The sequence below is a fragment of the Mastomys coucha genome, unplaced genomic scaffold (assembly GCF_008632895.1).
Source record: "Mastomys coucha isolate ucsf_1 unplaced genomic scaffold, UCSF_Mcou_1 pScaffold14, whole genome shotgun sequence".
NCBI lineage: Eukaryota > Metazoa > Chordata > Mammalia > Rodentia > Muridae > Mastomys > Mastomys coucha.
In genome coordinates, this window is record NW_022196896.1 from 48,969,796 (window position 1) to 48,978,117 (window position 8,322).

The 8,322-nt window shown below is 37.8% G+C and overlaps 1 long non-coding RNA gene across 1 annotated transcript in view; it reads right to left on the bottom strand.

Moving 5' to 3' along the window:
* LOC116089087 overlaps positions 1-7,918 on the bottom strand; it is a 16,235-nt gene extending 8,317 nt beyond the window's left edge. Inside the window, exon 1 of the long non-coding RNA XR_004118149.1 lies at positions 7,807-7,918. This is a non-coding gene — a long non-coding RNA (uncharacterized LOC116089087). The remainder of the gene's footprint in view (positions 1-7,806) is intronic.
* Between the last annotated feature and the right edge of the window lie 404 nt (positions 7,919-8,322).

Sequence of the window (8,322 nt, forward strand, 5' to 3'; positions counted from 1 at the left end):
GTACCCTGAGACTACAAACTATACCTATACAATTCATGCTATCTAGGAAAGAAAATTTATGTTCAAGTTCTCTGGGTACTATATTACTGCAACAGCTATGCATCTCCTTGTTGGAGACAGTAACAATTTACAGCAGGTAAACTTTAAAAATTATATATTCCATTCTGCTTTTGTGGTCATGTGCCTCCTAGTTGAAGAGCAAGCTGTAAAGTTAAAATTCTCTCAGACATAAGTAATATGCTCCTATTTGCCAAGGAGCTGGCGATAATGCAGAACACATGTGGATCCAGAAACTCAAGAGATTTGCAAAAACACTTCCATATTTAGGATGGGTTGAGGAGTATGGAGGGGTGTGATTTTCAGTTCTGTGTTCTTTTATTGAAATGTTTATTTTGATTACAAATGGATTTTGTAGAATCTGAGAGGGGACTTAACAGAGCTTCCTGTCACTTGGCTTTGTTTACAAGTGTGGGAGTATATAGGGATAGTGAGAGGTGGTATCAGTGAAACATGTGTATTAACATTGAAGGAAGAAGGGAGAGAGAGAGGTAGAAAGAGAGATTTCTCCTTTGCAACTGTTGCCTCTTCTGACACTCAGAACATTTAATTTGTACATGGTGCTGGCCTCAGTGGGTCACCCCATACATTACATATGCACACATGTACACATAAACAAAAATCTAAATAAAAAAATAAATAGGGGGTGGAGAAATAGCTCAGGAGTTAAGCATGTTTTCTGCTCTTTCAGAGGACCTGAGTTCCCAGAACCTATACTGGGCAGTTCATAAACCCTGTAACTCCAGTTGTCAGATATCTTTTGGCCTTCACTGTCCTTCGTGACTCCTCTCTCTCTCTCTCTCTCTCTCTCTCTCTCTCTCTCTCTCTCTCTCTCTCATACACACACAAACACACACACATAAATAAAAATAAAATTAATGTAACATGTATGTATATAAATTCAAGCCTGACCACTTGCTAGCCTGACCTCCACTACTGGCTAAACCAATAGAAGGACCTCCCTCTGTCCATAGTCATTAATCTAGGAATGGGGCCCATGAGATTTTTTCTTCCATGTTAGCATGTCTATTGGTATTTTCCTCATTTAGGTCTTGTTTAGGCAGCCATGTTGTTGAGTGATTAGAGCCATGGCTTCTCTGTTATTTCTAAAAGACATAGTCCCACAGCAGAATTCCTGGTCTTTCTACCCCATCTTCTGAGATGTTGCTTGAGCTAGCCTTTCTTTAGAGACATGAATATGAGGAGTGATAAAAGGGGATAGTGGGGGGGGTTGGAAGGAGAACAGGCAGGAGGGAAATTTTGTAAGTATATGTTCATTTTTAAAAATTACAAAAATAATAAAATGAATTTAAAACATAAAATTAGTTCAATTTTTTAAAAGTCTAAAGATAGCTAGCTCATTCAGCTGAACTCTAGTTCAAATGACTCAGAGACAGTCCAAATGTATCTCTTTTATTTATACCTTTTACGTATTTAAATCTTACTTAGATTAAAAGCCAAGGTTTCCATCACGGCTACAATGGTCCTAGATGTTCTGTACCTCTCATGCACTAATCTTTTTATTCCACTTTCCTAGCCATCCCTTCCAGGCAGGCTTCTGTACTGTAACTATTGGAAAACACGCCTGCCTCAGGCTCTTGCTCTTCTCTCATCTGTGTCTCTGGATCGCTACTGACTCCCACTCCCACCTCCTTCAGGTCTGGACATAAGTGCCACTAAAGTGAGCTCTTTCCTGATTCCAGCAAATTTTTCAGCACTTTTTTTCTTCCTCAACATTTGCATACTCCCTATATTTTAAACCCCAATTTACCTTTCCCCTGGACATTCTTAAACATCCCATTAGTCTCCTTTGTTTTGTTTGTCATTGGTGTCCATCAAGTAAAGCACAAGCTTATAAACGCAAGAATCATTTTATTTCCCTTTGCATGTGCAGAATCTAGAATAGTACCGAGTGCTTAGTAGGTGCTCCATAAATGTGTTTAGTGAGTTTTCAGGAATGTCTGGGGTACCAAAGACAGAAAATGTCCACAGATTCAGTGTTTTGTTGTGGGAACACCAGGCAGTGAGTTTAAGCACAGGAAGACATTAACTTCCTTTAACATGACCAGTTAAACAAATTGAAATCACAGACCAAATTATATCATCAAGCCTTTAATGAAACTGCCACAAGTGTATTCAGGGCTGCCTGCACGGTTTCAAATGCATAGGGTATGTCTGTTTCAGAGTGATAGATGCATAATCAACGGATAGTGTTTCACTGGGAGATTTTGTGCGGCTCCAGCAAAGTTAATTTATAAACTTTAACTACTGTAGTTAATTTCCCTCACTAAGCCTAGACATTGTGCTGAATTAAAACCTACAACTCATTTTATCTACTATGTATACATAATATACATACATAAAATACATAAATACATATTTTTAATTTGGAACCACCAATGTTTTAGTGCATTGTTACCCTTTCACAACCACATGTTGTTAGTTAACTGGATGACTTTTCTTTTGTATTTTTTTGGACTCTGTCCTTAAGGCTCATGTACCCACCAGAACAGGTTCCACATGCTCAAAGCCAGCATGGAGAAAGTTGGAAAGCATTTTGGACTTGAAGACTGATAAGAATTCAGCAAACTCTCTCATTTCCTTATCCTTTCTGTAATAGTAAAGATCGTGGCTTGGGAAAATGTGCAGAAACTATTTTTAGTGGACAATTTTGTTACCCCGGAGTAGTGAGATGAGACAATTAAAAATACTTTTGCAGGTAAAAAATAAAAGCAGGCCTTGACAAATGAATTCAAGCTGGGGTACCTTAGCAATCTGGTCACTGATTAACATAACATTAGATTAACATCATATTGACATTGATTAGAAACTCTATAACTCCTCTGACATAGCCCAATGCTTCAGAGCTCAGGGCAAAGTCAACATTAACATATGTGTGCATACCAAGGGAAGAATGCAAGGGTGAGACTCAGTGGTGGGTAGTTCTGACAGTAATAGAGATGAAGCTAGGAAAAGTGCAAGTTCCTGATCAGATACCTATAAAATACCTTGTTTCCAAAACATGACATGTGATTGGCATGCTTCCCAGTAGAATAAAAAGCAAGCTAGTTGTAACTCTTGTTTATTTCTAAGGTGTACGGATACAGAGAAGTTAGATGTATGAGCTGAAACGAAGGTGGTGAGAGTTTTGTCTGGTTTCACAGCCATGATGTTTCAAAATGTTGCCTTCCCTGGGCCTTTCCACCCCTTTATATTGTATTTAGCTTCTGTTACCCATTCCACCAGATTTTTGTAAAATGAGTATGTTGGTCAGAAAGTTAGCTGAATTTCAAGTTGGGACTCCAAGAGGCTTAAATGCGCGCACACACACACACACACACACACACACAGACACACACAGGATAAGCAGCTCCTCCTGGTTAACAAACTCTTTTTAAAATTATTGCTTTTTATTTTATTTTATTTTAATTTTACATATGGGTGTTCTGTACAAATGTGTATCTGTGCATCATGTGTGTACCTGGTACCTTTGGAAGCCAGATGAATTTATCAGATCCCATGGGAGTGGTTGTGAAGTGTCATATAAATGTTAAAGATCGGACCTAGGTTCTCTAAATGAGCAGCCAATGCTCTCAACTATGGAGCCATCTCTTCAACCCTCAGTAAGAACTAAGTAAATTCTTAATGGAGAATGATGAAAGGAAAAGGGAATTTGTCTGAGACACAAGTCAAATGCCCATTAAATTCAAATGCATATAGTAAAATGCTCAACATTCCTTGCAAAACATATCACTAGGACAGAACCAGGATGGCACAGAAGTACTGAGTAATAAGGTATATATATATATATATATATATGCTTGTCCATATATGTACATGCTTGTGGATATACAATAGTTACTTTGAAGGAGTAATAGTCCCTTCAAAACCATCACCAGCCAAAGAGCCAATAAAACACCCTTTTGAGCCAAGAGGTTTAATTTTCTTATAGCAAAAGAGGAAGACTACACATACCAATACATTTTGCAATCTTTTCTTTTATTCTGATATATGCCATGTCTCTTTTTTTCATGGTCTTTCTTACCTCTAACATCTTCTTACCCTCCCTCTCTTTTTGCCTTTATTACAAAGTCTTGTCCCTAAGCCAGAAGCATGCCTCAGGGTGATAGCCCCATGTTCTAATAAAGGAGCCCTTTTGTCAATGGCCAGAATGATTACCTCTTTTGCAGCTGCCCCTGGTGTTGCATTTTGTAACACAATTTGGCCTCTTTGGGCTCTGGTTAGTCCTATTTAACTTACGGCAGGGGTTCCGTGTTTGATCTCTAATTGATATAATTGACTGGGAATAATCGGGAAGGCTTTATAGATGTTTATTGATAGCTAATTTTCCTTCATCCATTGTTTAATTCGATAAGAGCATAACCTAATTTATTGTCACTCCAATAGGGATCCATTATCCTTTTGATAAATGCTTCTGGGGTCAACTTGTCAGTAACTGATTTCAAAGCACTGTTAACCCACAGAGTCCATCATTAGTTAATGGCAGTTTAGAAAGCTAATGGTGTTATAAATTACAATCAATAAGAACATGGAAATTACAGTGTTGAGCAGGATAACACCATATTATTAAGCCGACACTAAACTGTACCTTTATTTATGTGTGAAAAGTTTCTAAATCCACTTAAGGATATTCATGACTGACAGACACAGTCCTGAATGGGAAGGGACATGGGGGACATAAAGCAACTAGTACTTAGAGAAACATTTCAAAACCATCAAGGGTCTACACTTGCACTCTCTGATAACAGGGGGAGTCTGGAGAAAAAAAAATCATACAATCTGAGACACTTAAAAGCTATCACCTTAGATTTTTAATCCATTCCCATTGATGGAAGGGAAAATATGTCATCAAAATAAAATATCCCCAAACATGCAAAGGCATGCAGACATGGCATGTATTGCATGTCTTTGTTTCTTGGAGTTCTATGAAGTCTGGAAAATATATGTATAAATTCACTGGTGCAAATAGCTTCTCCTCAGTTCTCCACATAGCTGATTGAGCTTATAGTGAATTAGTAAGAGATTGAAGTAAACAGAGGCAACAGCTCCTCTTTCTCTGTAGCAACCTGCTTTTATATAGAAGTCATTATTACTTCTTATCATCAAGCATTAATTCCATAATATGATTTCAATTACATATTTTGTTTTCGACTGATATGCTATTAATTTATATCTCAGTATATCTCAGTATATAGCAAACAGCCTTCATAAGTCCTACTGGTCATTCAATAATGTAAAGCTATGTTTTCTGGGGAAGGCGTGAGGAGTTGAAGTACTTAATAAACACTGCAGTAGGTATAAGTGGCTAAAATGAAAATTTTATGAATATCTCACCATGATATACATTCACCTAGTTTGGCCTTGAACTTGTAATCCTCCTGTCTTAAGCTCCTGAGTGTGGCAATTAGGACATGATAACACCATCTATATCCATTCACCCAAGCTATTCACCCCTTCCCCAGAAACTATGGCTTTACATTATTGAATGGCCAGTAACAATTATGATAGCTGCTTACTGTGTATTGAAATATAAATCAATAGCATATCAATCAACAACAAAATATTTCATTGAAATCACATTAATGTATATCCATTCTGGGTAGTTCAGATAACTCGGGAAACTAAAGTAGCAGGGTCTTCTCATTTCTTGTTCTGAAGTGAGAAGAGATTATACAAATTAATAAGATGTTCTTGATATAGTATATAAATAATCTCAGGTCAAATTGTAGTTGCCACTAGAAATCTTCAGACAGTGGCTCTAAGTGCATGGCTTGGCACATTCAGGGTATTGTTCATTTAAAGAAGTACAACATAGGTATACCAGTATAGCAGGTTCTATAGATAATACAAAAATAGTTTCTCTGAAAAGATCAGATTCTTATTGTATATTTGACACAATGTACAAAAAGGTATGTGTGTGTGTGTGTGTGTGTGTGTGTGTGACTGAGTTAATCAACAAAATGAATGGCAATATTGCTGCACTCAGTCAAACTATGATGATTTGACTGACAGATTATTTACCAAAACAACAGGAAGTTATTTGCTAGTCAAATCAGAGAGACATCAATGAAGAAGGTGATAGACAAATAATGTGTGTAAATTTGGAGGGGAGAAGAGTTGAGGAAAAAACAACTTAGGATATTGAAAGAATGCAATATGTCCATTAGACAGTGAGGGCAGCATGCACTCCAGTGGAACAGCCATCATGTATCAAGTGAAATATGGGGCCAGAACATGGTGACATGTACAGCCCAGATAATGAGTAAACATTGTCAGTACAACAGAAGATAGGAAATTCCAAATGCCATTATGTGTGGAAAATACCAACATCAGGTATATAGGTTTGTGTAAAAAAATAGAATGACCATTACTCATAATCTGATACATTTCTTTATTATCTACTTTCTCTAGAAATGTAAACTCGTGAAGGCAAGTGTTTTTTGGCTACCTATCCACTTCTGGATCCTCATCACTCACAAGACTAAAGACATAAATGATGCTCAATGAGTAGTTCTCAAGCATAGATACTAAAATGATCTTCAAGTGATACTTATTCAAAATGATGCCTCTGTTTCTATAGGACTATACAACTCATGAGTCTTCATTCTCATATTCAGTATTTGTCATACACAGGTGAATACTAAATGTTTGGGGACAGCATGGTGAGATGTTGTCCCCAAACAGTCCCAACAACTGTATTCAAGCACATGAGCCTGTGAGAGTCATTTTTTATTTAAAGCATAAAGGAAAGAAGGAAGGGAGAAAGGAAGAAAGGAAAGAAGGAAGGAAGGGAAGAAAGCAAACAATAAAGGACAAAGGAAGGAAGAAAGGGAGGAAGGAAGGAAGGCAAGCAAGCAATGAAGAATGAAGGAAGGAAGAGAAAGAAGGAATCAAGAAAGGGAAAAAGGAAGCAAACCATGAAGGAAGAAGAGAAAGAAAGGAATAGGGAAGAAGGAGGGAAAAGAGGGAAAGAAGGAAGGAAGGGAAAGAGGAAAGAAGGGAGAGAGGAAGGAAGGGAGGGAAGGAGGAAGGGAAGGAGGGAGGGTGGGAGGGAGGGAGGAAGGAAGAGAAGAAAAGAGGAAGGAAGGGAGGGAAGGATGAAGGAATGGAGGGAGGGAGGGAAGAAGCTAGTGTCACATATTTTGGCTTAGGTCACATCCATCCACAATTGCCATCCTCCACCTCTTGAATTCTCCACCACTCCCTAGTAGCATCAAATTGAGGGTCAATCTTTTACTACAAGGGCTTTTGAAGAACATTCTATTTTCAAACTATGGCAGAGTTCATACTTGAATAAAGAACATCTGAGTGAAAAGACAGATATTTAGAAAATACCAAAATATGTAAAACCCAGCAAACTATGTGGTAATAATTATGAAAGAAAATTCAGTGTTCTATGGGAGGGCCATGAAACATGAGTCATATTGGTAGTGAATCAGAAACTAGAAAATTATGCATTTCAGGCCCTCATAGGCAAGGCTTGTTTGCTCTCACTTTTGGTAACATTCCTCGTAGGACTCCCTATGATGCAGGGTTAGGGTTAAATCAACTTGTTTTAAAATTAGTATCCAATATATTTTCATTTACTAGCAAAACATTAGTATATCAGGATATTCTATTACCCAATAATTCCAAGAAGCACATGCTTGCTTTCATTTGCTCTTATTTCCCCTTGGTGAATAAAGTCTTACGTTTGTTTCATGTACCTTACCCTCCCATTGCACTTACATGCTGTAAAGCTAAATTAAGATCCAGACAAATGGAAGTTGGCAGTCTCTCCTGTGGATTTCATTTCTTAAGATTTCTAATCACAAGGATGAACTGGTGTTATCCAATGATCATGTGTGATGCAGTAGAATGTGGAATGCTTACCTCATCAATGACTGACTCTCACTGTGTTACTGTAACAAAGAAACTTCTAAAACACATTTTTGGCTGGGCAACGCACGAACATACTATTGTGCATATTTTCCCTGAGGGTGTAACCTTGAACCACTTATGACACAATCACCATAGGGAGCGTTTAGAGTAGGGTTGAGTGGGGGAAGGGACTCCTCTGAAAAACTTGCCTGCTCTCTCTCTCCACTCTGCCCATCCCCACTCCTTCAGTGATGGTACCAAAGCCATGTTTATAGAACCCGTTTGTGGGCTTGTGGAAACCGATTGGGAAGTTTGTGCAAGGATAAACAGCCATGCCGATGAAATTTAAAGTAAAATAAAATAAAAATAAAATAAAATAAACAA